The sequence below is a fragment of the Lissotriton helveticus genome, chromosome 3_1, assembly GCF_964261635.1.
Source record: "Lissotriton helveticus chromosome 3_1, aLisHel1.1, whole genome shotgun sequence".
Taxonomy (NCBI): domain Eukaryota; kingdom Metazoa; phylum Chordata; class Amphibia; order Caudata; family Salamandridae; genus Lissotriton; species Lissotriton helveticus.
The window spans coordinates 1582377650-1582394329 of NC_136061.1; positions in this window are offsets into that span (position 1 = coordinate 1582377650).

Below are 16680 nucleotides of genomic sequence, written 5' to 3' on the forward strand. Positions count from 1 at the left end.
TACTGCTCACCAGGGAAATTTGCTGCTGTTATTCAAAGTGCACGTTTCAGTCTGAATGTTAGAATTTTTTAATGAAATAGAAGAGGATTTGAGAAGTCAAAATGTGCCCTAATTTTTCTTTCTGCAGCACAAACTTAATTTCTATAGAAAAGTGAAGCCCCTCATTCTGTTCCTTTTTAAATTAAGAGTTACCACTTTATTCCAATCTAGATGGCTTCAGGTGTGCTATACTTTTGTCATAAGTAAGGCTGTTAGCACTATAGTTATTCTTTAGAACAGTCGGGGAAGCTGCAATGGAACACAAAGGAATCAACTGACAGTCTCTGCCCTTGTTGAATGTACATGTTTTACTGAGAATATCAGACTTCATTCTCACATGACTGAGAAAGATAATGTGAATTTACAGAAAATATGCTCTCAGTTTAGCTTATAGATCACCTTCCAAACCTCTGTGGGAAAAGCATGAAAAAATAGTTTTCTCTCAAACATGATTCATGATATCCCAGCAGAAGGCTTTTTCACATTGTAAAATCACCTTAGAACACACCACAATTCCGAAAATGAGTATGGTACCATCAACAAATGATTTATAATTTAACTAAAGTCTTAAAACCTTCTATTAACTGCAATGCTTTTTAATGAGGTGCTATCATGTATATTGGTCCCAAGATGGCTGCCAACACTTCTTGGATGAAGTGCTGGCAGCCAATCAGATCTCACGATGAGGTGAGTCGTTAGGCTCCGCCCAGATATATATATACATATATTTTTCCTTTAATATTTAAAAACTACTGAACAGATTTACACCACTTAACAAAAAGGCACGAGTCTGAACCAAGGACTACCTCTTGGCCAAATTTGGTGTAATCCTGTTCAGCAGTTCGGGCTGTAGCTGCGACTAAAGGTTCCTATGGGAAATTGCATGGGGAAAGCACATTTCGGGACCCCATTTTTTCTCGGCCCCCGCTTGACGAATCACCCCCAAACTTTCAGGATAGGAGCGACAGGCGCGCCTCACAAGTTTTTAAAGTTTTGTGAAGATTCATTAACCGGCGCCAAAGTTATTGCAAATAGAATGTTGCAGATTTCCTATGGAAAATAGGTCCTAACTATAACTACCTACTGGTGACAAGTCCTAACTATAACTACCTACTGGCGACCACCAGTAGGTACTATATATATATATATATATATATATATATATATATATATATATATATATATATATATATATATATATATACCATCATAGAGTTTAGCCCTCGAAGGAAGAAGTCACAAGATCGGTAAAATTTGCATCGATTTCATTTAGGAATCAACTGCAATATGAGACGCAGAGAAAACAGTCACCATCTGTTCTTTTCAGTCAAACCGGTTTCGGGAATCCTATCCCTTTCTCAATGGCATCTGCTGGCAATGATGATGCAGCATGCACTGTGATATAAAGCGCCTGCCTCCAAGGGAGTGGTCACATGAAATGGCCTTCTGGGTCTTGTAGTGCATGAACCAATTGTCTCGAGTGAGTTCATCATTGAAGCAGTGAGTAACTGAATGATTAAAACCCCTGTGGGCTGGTGAAAATGTTGCACTGGGTGTCCTATTGTCTGTGGTCAGCTGCTCCTGGACACCAATCTCCCGTATATTGATATCGCCATTGGGCGCCATCACGGGTCCGCAGCAAGCGGCAGGCTTTCTTCCGCGGCTGGGCTACAGCCACAAAACATACCATCATAGAGTTTAGCCCTCGAAGGAAGAAGCCACAAGATCGGTAAAATTTGCATCCATTTTATTTAGGAATCAACTTCAATAGGAGACGCAGAGAAAACAGTCACCATCTGTTCTTTTCAGCCAAACCGGTTTCGGGAATCCCATCCCTTTCTCAATGGCATCTGCTGGCAATGATGATGCAGCATGCACTGTGATATAAAGCGCCTGTCTCCAAGGGCGTGGTCACATGAAATGGCCTTCTGGGTCTTGTAGTGCATGAACACATTATCTTTCTCAGTCATGTGAGAATGAAATCGACCTACATGAAGTTTCGTAAACTCCTGATGACACATCTTTTCCCACAATAGCCACAAATTCTCCCGTCATCCTTCTGACCCTCCCCTCAGACTTCCACAGCACCCTCAGCGCTGGGACGCTCCCGGGCACCCATGCGCTTTATAAATCTTTTTTCATTTCATTCATTTTTTTTCATTCATTCATGAACCAATTGTCTCGAGTGAGTTCATCATTGAAGCAGTGAGTAACTGAATGATTAAAACCCCTGTGGGCTGGTGAAAATGTTGCGCTGGGTGTCCTATTGTCTGTGGTCAGCTGCTCCTGGACACCAATCTCCTGTATATTGATATCTCCATTGGGCACCATCACGGGTCCGCAGCAATCGGCAGGCTTTCTTCCGCGGCTGTGCTACAGCTGCAAAACATACCATCATAGAGTTTAGCCCTCGAAGGAAGAAGCCACAAGATCGGTAAAATTTGCATCCATTTCATTTAGGAATCAACTGCAATAGGAGATGCAGAGAAAACAGTCACCATCTGTTCTTTTCAGCCAAACCGGTTTCGGGAATCCTATCCCTTTCTCAATGGCATCCGCTGGCAATGATGATGCAGCATGCACTGTGATATAAAGCGCCTGCCTCCAAGGGCGTGGTCACATGAAATGGCCTTCTGGGTCTTGTAGTGCATGAACCAATTCTCTCTAGTGAGTTCATCATTGAAGCAGTGAGTAACTGAATGATTAAAACCCCTGTGGGCTGGTGAAAATGTTGCGCTGGGTGTCCTATTGTCTGTGGTCAGCTGCTCCTGGACACCAATCTCCCGTATATTGATATCGCCATTGGGCGCCATCATGGGTCCGCAGCAAGCGGCATGCTTTCTTCCGCGGCTGGGCTACAGCCGCAAAACATACCATCATAGAGTTTAGCCCTCGAAGGAAGAAGCCACAAGATCGGTAAAATTTGCATCCATTTCATTTAGGAATCAACTGCAATAGGAGAAGCAGAGAAAACAGTCACCATCTGTTCTTTTCAGCCAAACCGGTTTCGGGAATCCTATCCCTTTCTCAATGGCATCTGCTGGCAATGATGATGCAGTATGCACTGTGATATAAAGCCCCTGCCTCTAAGGGTGTGGTCACATGAAATTATTATTAATTGGGTTTTGTAGAGCGCGTAGTAACCCGTAAGCATCCCAGCGCTGAACCACGACAGTTGAGAGAGAGGTGAGCCCAGGGGAGAAGGGGAAGTTTAAGGGAAAAGGTGTGTTTTCAGCATTTTCCTAAAGCGGAGGTGATCTGATTCCGTCCTTAGTTTACGGGGGAGGGCGTTCCAAAGGCTGGCCGTGTTCACAGAGAATCGACGGCCGCCTGTGTGGGCCTTTTTCACTCAGTGAACTGTGATGAGGTGTTCACTATCTGAGCGGAGAGATCTTGTGGCTTTGTAGGGCGTGATAAAGTTTTTGAGAATGGGGGGGCCTTTGTCCTGTAAGAGTTTATGAGCCAGGCAGAGAGCTTTGAACTTGTCTCTTTCTCTTACTGGGAGCCAATGAAGGAGCTTCAGAGCTAGTTTTGCTGAGGATCTGGCCGGGGTGTTGGTGAGAAGCCGGGCCGCGGAGTTTTTAATTCTTTGCAATTTGTTAAAGGTGGATTCAGGGGCTCCCAGGTAGATGGCATTGCTGTAATCCAGCCTCGATAGAATAAGGCCTTGGATCAGCAATTTGCGGGAGATGGTGGGGAGCAAAGGAAGGATTTTTCTGACTGATCTGAGTAGCCCGAAACAGATGCCAGCGTTTTTTTTTGCATGGGTTTTAAAGGACAGGTCTTCCTCCAGCCAGATTCCGAGGCTCTTAATCTCGGTCTTGGGGGCAGGAGGTTCCCCCAGACAGGAAGGCCAGACATTGGGCGGAAGGGAGAGCCCTCTTTGACCAAGAAGCAGGATTTCAGTCTTGGACCCGTTGAGTTTCAATGCTGAGTTGTTCATCCACCCCTGAATTTTGGAGAGACAACCGTGGAGGTTAGATGGTTTTTGGTTGGGATGTGATAGGTAAACCACCAGCTGGGTGTCATCAGCGTAGCTGATGATTTTCACTCCAAATGGGGTGACTACCTCCTCCAGTGGGGCCATGTAGACATTAAATAGTGTCGGGCTGAGTGACGAGCCCTGCGGCACTCCGCACTGGAGGGGGACTACTGGGGAGGAGGTATCATTTTCCCAGACTTGGAAGGAGCGATGGTTTAAAAATGACGAAAACCAGGCTAGGGCCGTGCCCTCAACCCCGATGTCTCTGAGTCGCTGGATTAGAACCCGGTGGTTGACAGTGTCGAATGCCGCGCTGAGGTCCAGGAGGATCACTGCCACTGATCCTCCTTCGTCCAGAATGCATCTGGTCTCTTCCACTGCGGCCAGAAGGGCAGTGTCCGTGCCCTGACCCGGGCGAAACCCCGTCTGCGAGCTCCTGAGCAAGTTGTTAGACTCCAGATACTGGGAAAGCTTTTTATTCACTATCTTTTCAGTGATTTTACTGATACCGGGGAGAAGGGATATTGGCCTGTAATTGGCCAGGTCCAGTGGGTCTAGTGAGGGTTTTTTAAGGAGTGCCTTTACGACGGCCGCCTTCCAGCTGGGGGGGACTTTTCCCTGCAATAGTGAGGAGTTAATGAGGTCTGTGAGGGGGGGGCAATGATGGGAGCCATTTTTTTAAGGATGCGCAAGGGCACCGGATCACTGGGCGAGCCACTTTTGATTGTGGCGAGCGTGGTCAGAACTTCTTCAGTGGTAACCGGACCGAGAGTGTCTAGTTTGATGGGAAGGTGGCCCGGGGGAGGGCGGGAAATAGGGTCAGGTTTGGGGCGACCCTCGTTGTTGCTACTGTGGTCGACTGAGGGTAGAGTGGTGAGAATTTTCTGTATTTTTTTCGTCAAAGTAATTAGACAGTTTATGGCATTTCTCCTCAGAGGATTTCCGATCAGAGGAACTATTCGGCCGAGGATCCGGGATTTTGAGAAGTTCTTTTAAAATGACAAAAGTTTCTCTGGCTGAGCAGGAAGAGTTTTTTATTCTGTCGTCAAAGAAGTGGATTTTGGTGTTACGTAGAGCGAGTTTGTAGGTTTTTATGGAGGCACGAAATGCGTCCTTTTTGGCTGTGGATTTGTCCTTCCTCCAGGTACGCTCTGTCCTTTTGCAGTCTTGACGTAGTACGTTAAGCTCGGGGGTATACCAGGGGGCCGGGTTCACTCTTTTGGCTCGTTTCACTGTGCTAGTTTTAGGGAGTATGCAGTCCAGTGATTGAGTGAGCCAGGAGTTAAACTGCATATCGGCCGTGACTGGGTCTTGGGCCGGGGGGGAGGGGCTTCGTGAGCCTGGAAGCCAATTCTTCGAGCAAGAGTTTGTGCCAGCGTCTATCTGTGACCCATATGGCCTTCTGGGTCTTGTAGTGCATGAAACAATTGTCTCGAGTGAGTTCATCATTGAAGTAGTGAGTAACTGAATGATTAAAACCCCTGTGGGCCGGTGAAAATGTTGCGCTGGGTGTCCTATTGTCTGTGGTCAGCTGCTCCTGGACACCAATCTCCCGTATATTGATATCGCCATTGGGTGCCATCACCGGTCCGCAGCAAGCGGCAGGCTTTCTTCCGCGGCTGGGCTACAGCCGCAAAACATACCATCATAGAGTTTAGCCCTCGAAGGAAGAAGCCACAAGATCGGTAACATTTGCATCCATTTCATTTAGGAATCAACTGCAATAGGAGACGCAGAGAAAACAGTCACCATCTGTTCTTTTCAGCCAAACCGGTTTCGGGAATCCTATCCCTTTCTCAATGGCATCTGCTGGCAATGATGATGCAGCATGCACTGTGATATAAAGCGCCTGCCTCCAAGGGCGTGGTCACATGTAATGGCCTTCTGGGTCTTGTAGTGCATGAACCAATTGTCTCGAGTGAGTTCATCATTGAAGCAGTGAGTAACTGAATGATTAAAAACCCTGTGGGCTGGTGAAAATGTTGCACTGGGTGTCCTATTGTCTGTGGTCAGCTGCTCATGGACACCAATCTCCCGTATATTGATATCGCCATTGGGCGCCATCACGGGTCCGCAGCAAGCGGCAGGCTTTCAAACCTGGTTCGCCAGTGCCAAAGTCAGCTGCTCTGGATGTTATGCCGTATTCTCTCTGCCCAATTTGCTAAGCATAGGTCAGTGTGCCTGGGTGGGAGTGGATAAGTTACTTTTTTAGGTCGAGTGGAGTGCTGTCGGCTGCATGAGCCATTGTAGCCACTCCCCATTGTTTCTTACAGTTGGAGTTTTTGGTAAGCAGTAATGACTGCCATTAGCTGATTTCAGCTCATGCGGTTCATTGAAAGGGTACCATGCAAAGGGGTGTGCAAATCACACAAAGAGAAGATGGTATAAATATCAGACAGTAATGAAACAAGGGCTACTGAGGTCGTCCTACTACTCTGTTATTGGGGGACAGTATGTACTAATCATGATGCCCTCACACACCCTGAAGGATGTCATGCTTCATCATTGGGCAGGTGCTCCTCATCGGGCCGGCGCTGCAATGCCCTACGGGTTCCCCGATGGGTCACTTTTTCAGAGATCTTTTGATAAATCCGTGTGAGTGCGTGGGGGTGAGACGCAGTAAAGTCTTAAAAATGAGGCTTAAAAAATGACTGGAGGGAAAATAGGTACATTTATTAAAGAAGTGGTCCATCTGTCATTGTTAAAATCCAAGAAACTGGTGCTGCTGTGAGGGGTGTAATGGCTCCCTGTAGCTAGTTGTGTGGCATACCCCTAATAGATATGCTTTGGCCTTTAAACCTATCAGAGCCCTGCCATTGCAGCCTGTGTGTGCAGTGTTAACTGCCATTTTGACCTTGACTTTTACCAGGCTGAAACCTTCTATTTTAATACAACTAACAGCTGTTCCCAATCTGCATTTGTCTTTTTGTATACATTTTGTGAAAATAAAGAAGATGAAAAACAACCAGATTGCTTGAGCATTATAACATTTGAACATATTTTCCTGCTGCCATTTATTGATTTAAAAGCAACTTGCTGTCAGTGTGCTTATACAATTATAGAATTTTGGTTGTATTTTTGAGTAACTCTGGACTCTTGGAGAAATGTAAAATATATATATACTGCTTCTCTAAATTGTGGATTAGTAAGCCAAAGTGGCTTGGTTGAACAGTTTCCTCACAGCCAAAGCAGTCTCCAATCCAGTTCCAGGTTCTATGTGCGGACCACCATGGACTTCAGCGGAGTAATTCAGGGGTTCCACTTAATTGGAGAGAACTTTTTTGCTGGACAATCAAACTGCACTCTGATGAACCTCCCTGGTCTAGCAGACTCTGGTGCAAATTTTGATGGTTGGGTAAGGTCTCGATCTCCCAGGCTGCAAGTTGGAGGTCAGCTGCAATCAGGTATACTTAGCAACCAACTCACTAAGCCAGGCCTTTTCTGCTTTTGTAGCTCAGTAGCTGTAGCAGAAAGTCAGCCAACTGGCTCTTTGAGTCACTTCTTCTGTTTGAGGCTCAGGTTCACTTTTCCTCAGGCATGGCAACACAGTCACAGATCTCTCTCTGCTAGCTGAAGGAGCAGCAGGTGCAGCCAGTCTTGGGGCTACCTCTCTTTGTTGGTTTCAGGGAACAGCAGGGCAACCCTGCTTCAGTTCACTCTTCAGAACAGATATGATATGAGGTCTGGGTGCAAGATGTGCCACTTTAATGCCCAATTAGTGCCTGCGGGATGCAACAACTGCTAGTCAATGGGTTATCGGGTCCTCTCTCGCCCAATGACTACTTTCAGTAAAGTGTGGCATTTAGCTGTCCCAGAAGGCACCATTCCTCCCACTCCCAACATTTCATAGTCTTCTCTTGGCACATGCAGCTCCCTTGCCCAACCTAGAAGTGTGGCTACCTGGGGGCTACACATCAACAGAAACAATGGTTTGATCACGGATTTCCTCTCTCTGTCCCTGACATAAACCTGTCTGCAAGAACAAAAGAGCAGTCCCTCTAGTGTGTGTCCACCATTTGCCCTTCAAAGACGGCTTTCCCCATAAAGCTTGCCATTTGAGCTCACACTCTGTCTGTCCTTCCCGCCAGGAAAAGGTCACACCTCTTCCAATGGCAGGCCCTTTGTGTTCCTTTCTGAGAATATTTCACACCAGCCCACTGGAAAACAGAAAGTTCTCACGTAGCCAGCAACTGTAAGTCACTGGAAAACTTTGGGCAACAAAGTGACTAATTACTAAAGTTGCCATTTGTGCAAATCTTACATTAAATTCTTCTTGAACATCAATTCTGGTTAAATGCAACAATTATTTTGATACCTTGAAATATCCTATTTAGTAGCCCTATTCATAATCTAGCATTGCTGAGCTGTCAGCGTGTAACCCTGAACTCACCAATAGGGATATTACCCATAACACAGTAAATGCAGGGTTTTACATGTAAAGTGAGAACTACAAATCCATCTTTTAAATATCTTGCACACTTCCATTAGGGTTCAGTAGACCTGCCTTTGGGTTGACTTATAAATATTTAAATAGAAGGTTTGCACTTCGCCAGTACTTTAAATGGCAACGTCAAGTTAGCACAAATAAACTGCTCTGTCAGCCAGCAATGGCAGGCTGGGAGTCACACTTTGCTTTGTCAGACTCTTGGTGGCACAATAAGTAGGGTCTGGTTAGCAGGCCTCAGTTCTCTGTCAGCAGCATCAGTCCAAAATCCTGAGGGGTGTTCATGCAAAAAGAGGCACCACCTTACACTGCCATTGAAAATACAGTTTTCTGGAGTGAAGTTGTTTGGAGACCAGTTTGACGCAGGGTGGCCAAAGCATTCAAGGAGAGAAAGCATGGTTTTCCTTACGATGGAAAAAGTCAACCCTCTAGTTCTATTGTCTCTTCATGTGATATTCACAAGCAAGGAAAATGAAGGAAATATTTTCAGACAACAGGCTCCTCCAAGAAGAGATCTTCTTCCGATCAGGTGGTTCATGACTACATGGGACAAGTTTGGCACAGGGTTATGTTGGGGGGGACATATCTAAGAACATCTTCATGTGTGGATGAAGAATGTTACAGGTCTATTGCTGCTGAACGTCCTAAACTTCCACCCCTTGATCAGATACCCTTTTGCCTTCTGCAATGTGACATCCTCATCCCTCATTACTTCCGACTCTTTAGTGGATACTGCATTTATTTCCTCTTCATCCATTCCAGCCGCTTTCTACCCCTTACAATGTGCCAGCTTGTTTTTCTCTCCCAGTACATATTGGACCTTGTAGTTGTAGTCCATTAACCTTGCAATCCGAGGCGTGGCAGTAAGTAATCCCTCAGTGGTAAGCAACTTGGTCAAAGAAATATGGTCACACCTCCCAACACATTTAAGTCCCATACTACGCTCCTAACATGTTCTAATGCCCATACCACAGCCAACGCTTCTCTTTTTACTACTGAGTAATGTTATTCTGCAGGGGAAAGAGCCCGAGATGCAAATGTCACAGTGGTCTACTTGTTCTCATTATCTTTTCAAGTCAAAATTGCTCTAATGCCTTTCTCACTCTCACCAGCGGTAATGATACAACTCATATTAGGATCAAACCCATGCAAAGGGGCTGCTTTACATAAATCATACTTTATGGAGGTAAACTCACCCATTAGCTTCGCCCACCACTCAAATTTAACTTCGTTTATTAACAGTTATCTCATTCCATAGGTTCTTGCTGAGAAACAATCCCCAAATGTTGCATAAAATTCTATTAGACCAATAAATTACCTTACATTCTTACTTACTCCTAGGTTATGGAACACCCTGTATGGCTAACAATAGATCCTTCTTTGGTTTTATACCCATATTGCTTACTTCATAGCCCAAATAATCAAATGTTTGCATCTTAAATCTGCATAAGTTAAACTATGCAAACAGCCCATCCTTACACATAACAAGTATACAATTCTGAAAGAACAGCACTCCCTTTTCTCCCTTGAAGAATTCCTACATAAGTTTCTGGAATACCGCAGCTACCGACGCTAAGCCAAACAGCATCCTCACAAACCTATAACAACCTGATGTATTCATAAACATAGTAAGATTTACTCTCTCTGGGTGCACCTTGAATTGATAGTACGCTGACGCTAAGTCAATGGTCGAAAACATTCCATTCCTCTTTGTCATGGCTAACATCTCATTTATTTTTGGCAGGGGGAACCTTTCTACAACAATGTTCTCCTTGAGGTGTCTTATGTCCACACTTAGATGAATCTTCACATTGGGTTTTCTCGCTAGCACAATGGGAGCAATCCATTCTGATGCCTCCACCCTTTCAATTATTCAAGCCTTTAACAGCCTTTCCATTTCCACGTTCACCTCCTCCCTCCAACTGCATGGTAATTTCCTAGGTCTGTGAATTTTAGGTCCAGCATCTTCTGTTAGGATGGTCTTATATGAATATTGAATCAACAACCCCAGTTCCCCAGAGAACACCTCCAGAAACTCAATTTTCCAACAATGACCCATCCTCTCTCTATCCCCATCACCAATACCTGTTCTTCCCTATTGGGGTTGAGGCTCTTATTCAGTGCCCTTTGATCTATCCATTACAATGCTGATGGTCCTTCCTTGGCAACATAGATTATCCCAACAGACGTCTGATTTTTTTATTCAAATTTAATTTCTCTGCATCCCACCATGGGTGTTGGTTCACCCGTGAAACTTTTAGGAGTTATATCTGCCTTGTGAAGATGATGAACTCACACCTTTTCAAATGTATTTTTCCACAACTCCCAATCCACTATGGTATAAGGGGAACACAAATCCACAACTATTAACACTTGAACCCCTCCTAACTTAGGGCCTGATTATGATACCGGTCGGACTTTCATCCGACCAATACCGTGGCAGAAGCAGGACCGCACGACTAAAAGTCACCAGTCCCACTGCCCGCATTATGGTGTGACTGCCTTAACAGACGTCGCAATGTGTATACTTTGCATTGCCGCATATGCTGAGGGCTGTACCACATACCACAGTACAAAATATACACATTTTCAACATCCCTGCACTATGTGGCTGGAACCATGCAGTGCCTGCCACATGGTGCAGGGATGTTTATGGGGGCACCATACGTGCCCCCCTGGGCCGATAGCAGAGACACAGGGGAGAAGGGGCTCTGCTAGGGGCCACCAAAGTCACTGTCCGCCTGCCTTTTCATGGTGGGGTAACCGCAATGAAAGGGCCGGCGGAAGGGACTTCCTAATCCCTATGGTGGTGCCTGAGCAAGCACAGCCCCATTGTAGGGAATTGGAGTCTGGCCGCTGCACTGACAGGATCCTTGATCCTGTCAGATGCTGTGGAGTTTCCCCCAGCCAAGATCTGACCGCTGCATCCTATAATCATAATTAGGCCATATATTTTGCAGACTGGTTCATTCCTACACATTTTAGCCAGGCTACTTATGATTTCTGACTTGTTCCATTCCTCCCCTTCGATACTCAATTCCCTCTGGAACTTTCTATCCCCTCTTAGAGCATTTGTTCTGGCTCAGAGCTACTGTTATCCTCCACAATCTTCATTCTTCCATCCTTGCCCTTCCTTCTACACACCTTGGAATAATGTCCCTTGATCCCACAAGTAGGAACACTTTTGATTGATTTGCGGACACCACTTGCTACACACCAGGTGTTTACTACTGCCGCACCTAAAGCATCTCTGTACAGGATTCCTACTTCTAGATTGATAAGCACCTGTCCTATACTTACTGTTGCTCTCTTTATCAGCTCTTTTATTCTCAATTCTTTGTCCACCTGTGGAATATTTACCTTCAATTCCTTACACATTCGCTTTTTCCCAGTTTAACCTTTGCCACCAACTCACTAGAAGTATAGATAAGGAGTTATCCAATGCTACTTTAGCACATCTATGGGACATTTCAGACTTCTTCACTAAAGCTACTACCTCACTCAAAGTCAAATCCTCCTGTGCCCACAATCGCTCTTGAACATGTTCACTATTTATTTGCACTATTAGTTCGTCTCTCACCAGCTCATCATGTAGTGAAGTTAATTTGCAAATATTTTCTAATTGCTTTCATGCGGCTACATAGTCTTCTAAGGATTCTGACCTTGCTTGTCTCCTCCGAAAGAATTTGTATCTGCCAATGACAATACAAACTACTGGAGAATAATAACTATCCAAGTCTGACAAAGAACTTAAAATAATATCTGGGCAGACATGTACCATATGCAGAGTGTCAATAATGCAGCCGCTATTATAATGACAACCTTTATGATCCATGACCCCCAACCTGACAGCCATAGCATCAGTTTGTCCCAAAACTCCCCAGTGTGTATGCCATCTGCCTTATCCCTAATATCCTTTATGTTATGGATTGTCCTATCTATGTTCCGGCTGTTGTCAAGAATATATGAACAGCACTTTTGATGGATGACGCGGCAGAGCCCACCCTCTTAGGCTAGGATGATGTCCAAAGCAACCCTATTCTGGATCACTACAGCCCTCATGGCGGACAGCTCTGCTGTTATGTTTCCCAGCCCTGCTGCAGTAGAGTCAGCCAGATCCTCAATCATTCTAGCTAACTCATGTATCCTCTGGGAGGTGTATACTACTCCGGCACCTGGGACCATTACTCCAACAGCTGTCATAAAATGATCAACCCATCCATCTGACCTTCTCATCCTTGTAGGTCTCACACCTGGTCTCCTAACCTGTGCTATGTCTGAGAAGTGGACCATTTGTGGTATTATTGATGAAAGGTAACAACGGCCGTACCAACCTGGAGGTAGGTAAAAGTATGCCCATTGTCCACAGACAAAGAATAGTCCCTTGTAACCCACCAGTCGAGATGAGGACCCAGTATTGCTGTCCTTGATACGTGACAGCCTCGTGACGTGTGTGCAGTTACTTTTGCCAACAAATATTTGGTCCACTTTCCTTGGTCCCATTATTCTCCTTATTTTGTTTATCCTGTCCTCGCATGACAACAGTCCTGGTTTTCCATGCAGTAATTCCTGCAACGCACAGGTGTAGGGTATGCATGACTGTTGTGTTGAGCAGTTTTGTGCTGAAGCCATGTCTGAAGGCATTTTAGGCACTCTGTCCCGTTGTATCCTTTCATCATATAGGATTCAGGATGGGGCTAAGGACAGCTCTTCTACTCTAAACCTTGGTATATTACCTTCCTTGTTTCTGCTCTGCTTATTGTCATCCTCCTCAGCCCTATCCTCCCAGTCCCTTTTTCTGGTCCTCCTGTCAAATGTGCTAAGCATCTCAGTGTCTGTCCCTGTAGGCTGCATATTCCTGCATGGTGCCCATTTCTTTTTAGGCTCCCTGGCACCCTGTCTGATAACTGCTATATTGGAAACATGTAGGGTTGGCGCTGCCGTGATGCCAGTGTTTGGTGGAGCAACTAATACTGACATATTGTGTTCAGTGGAGAGTAACTCGTGCATCAGAATACAACCCATGTATTTGGAAACTGGTAGCACGATGTAGCTCATGCTGTGCTGTGTATCTGTTGGTAGGTGTGTGCAAACATAGCATCCTGAAATGTTCATGATCTGTACATACAATTTCACCATTTCAACATATTTATTGTTATCGTATTCTTCCCACAATTCTCTTTCTCCTCCTTCTGTAACCTCCTTCTTCCCCAACAGAATTTGGTCTGGCACAACTATGTTGGTCTCCTCATGTTGTATATCTGTACTATTCTCGTCCCCCACTCTGCGATGAAGAAATGGGATCTCAAGATCGTCTGCAAACACTATAAGTATAGTTGTCAGAATTATCCCAGGTATTGGTGATAGTAAGGCCGCCAGTACATATGGCCATCTTCACTCACTTGTCCTTGGCCTAGGCATTATTATGTGTTCATGGGACTAGTAGTAAGCCGCTATTCTCGCCCCAATTGACATCTGTGACAATATGCAACCCGCTGTATTCTATGGCAATTATAATACTCTGTAAAACCTCAGTACGCGCTGTTGTTATCTCCTGGGCTGATGGCAGGAAGCCAACTACTGGGAATGAGAGGTCATTCAGTATAAGTGTCTGCAGCCTGCTCAATATTGGGGGTTTGGCACTGCTACTCTCTGAACAGTTGTTACCTCTACTCCTGGTGATAACGTTGCCACTGCTGACCTTATTGTTATATACAACACCCTTTCTCCCACCACCCGTATCGTTATCCACCTGTGTACTGCAGGTGGTGCAACCTGCATTTCTTATCTTTATTAACAATTAATAAACTGTTCATACAACATCCATTATTGCCCCCCAGCCAATGTGTTGTAGACCAGATATTACACTGTATAAGATGTCAAGGCACGTGTTTTCCAGTTCATGGGCCGGTGCTTGGCTCCCAAATGTGGGGAATGAGAGCTGTTGCAATATCAAGTCCGCCACGTTGCTCAGCAGTGTTGGTTTTGGTACGATCAGTTGTACTTGTCCCTTCCTCTCCACTCCTGGCCACAACAATCGTATAATTACCACCAATTCTGACTCTTGCACTTCTATTGTCATTCGCCTCAGTCTTTCAGTCCTTATGTTGGTCAAAGGCGGTCCAGATGCAGTGGCAGTCATGTAGCTGAAGAGATTCTATTTTCACAGTTCAATGTTCTTCTGGTGCTTCACTGTTCCGTGCTGTGCTGTCAGCTCTTGATGTCTAACTAGCAGGGTCTTGTATCTCTATATTTGAAACAGACACCAGCACCATTTGCAATAAAACAAGTTGGTGCCTTTGCTGGGTGCTGTCAGAGGTTACTAGCACATGACAGACGATAGGCACTTGGAGAAGACAGGTGTTTCTATGATGTCATCGGGAGGCAGTGTCTGCTGGGCACAGCAGAGGGTTGCCTGTGGGGCGTCGATCTGTCTGTTGGAGGGATGGCCTGCAGCCAGCAGGAGATCTCTTCTTCCTTATCCCCTGTCGTTCTGGTCGGGCTGGTCCTACCTGGTGGATAGGAGGTTGTACCCATGGTCCGCCTCAGGTGTTGCTGGTGATGCCGCTGGAGCTTGCAATGCCAGGGGATGTAACAACATTTGTTCAGGGGTTAAGCCCACCAATAAAAACTCATCTACAGCAATCTTTTGTTTGATGGCAGCAAGAACCAATTGAAAAGATATTGGCTGCGGCTAGGTACTGTTCTGATTACCAAGCGAATGCACAGACCATGGAAATTGAGAAACTGAAAAAAGAGAAGGTTGGGTTGATGGTGGCGCAGGAAAGATTCTACACAGGGCAGCAAGGGAGGGGAAGAGATTGGGTAAGAGGGAGAGGGGGTGGACGTCACTTGAACAAAAGCTCAGTTTCCCTACCCCCACCAGGCACAGCTTGTTTCAACTGCAAGGACCCTAGTCATTGGAGGTCTGATTGCCCACTGCTTAAAAAGAGATACGGGAATAACACAGCCTCGCAGAACAGGGGGCAGGGTCAGAAAAGTTATCAGCAAAACCCCCAGCGCCAAGAGCATAGGGACAATGACTAGCACAGACAGGTGCAATCAGATCCCCAAGGACACCAGGACTGGACAGGGGCAGATGGGTGGGTGCAGGGAGACACTGATTTCCCACCACCTCCACGGCCACGGAAATCATACTAGGGGTACCTGAAAGTGGAAGACTGCCTGATAGCTCCAGCTATAGCAGTAGATCAATCTGGCCCATATGTAGAGGGATCAATTCTGGGCCAAACTATACCATTTTTATTGATACAGGAGGTCAAAGATCAAGATCAAGATTCCAAACAAGCTTTATTCGACGATTGTCATAAAAGCTAAAAGTACGTACAAACAAAGTTCAGACATATAAGTAAAATCTAAGAATAGTTCATATTTACACATGAGACCCATACATTCACTACACAATTCAGTCCACTGGAAATATGGAGTTAAATAAATACATAATTAAGATTTGATTTCAGTACAATTAAAACCATTACAACTTAAAAATTGGGTAAATATACACATGAATAATAATTTAGGTTCGGTACAATAATTACATGTTAGTTTTTGAGCATTCTACTTCTGATAGCCCAGGCCCAGCCCAAGAATTTTGCCGCAGCTGTAAAAACTGTCATATCAGTACAGGAACGGATAATACGAACTGCCACCGGCCCCTGTAGGTCAAAGATCAATGCTTAAGGCATCTGAGATGTCTATGGCACCACTTTCTGGGACATTAATTACTGCAGTCGGAATGACAGGACAACCAATAGATGAGTATCTGACTCAGCCACTAAAATTAGTAGTAAGCAACATAACTGTTACCCATCAGTTCATCTTCAGCAGATTCTGTCCGGTTAATTTACTAGGTAGGGATTTGCTCTGCAAACTCCAATGCACCATACACTGTTCACCAACAGGGGTTTTTCTGGAGAGTCGCCCAAATGGTCTGATGTTACAGGCTTACATGACATGCTCCAATCCTGCTGTACCCTCTAGGCTGTGTGGCACTGTGCCACTTAAGGTATGGGCCACAAGTGCTAATGATGTAGGACAAGTGTTAGACTACCCACCGGTACGAATGAAATTGAAGCCTGGAGCCCGTCTCCCAAGAGTACCACAGTACAAGATTTCCAAAGAAGGGGTGGAGGGTATAGCACCTGTCATAAAGGATCTTCTAAAGCAGGGTATAATCAGGGAAATACGCTCCAGT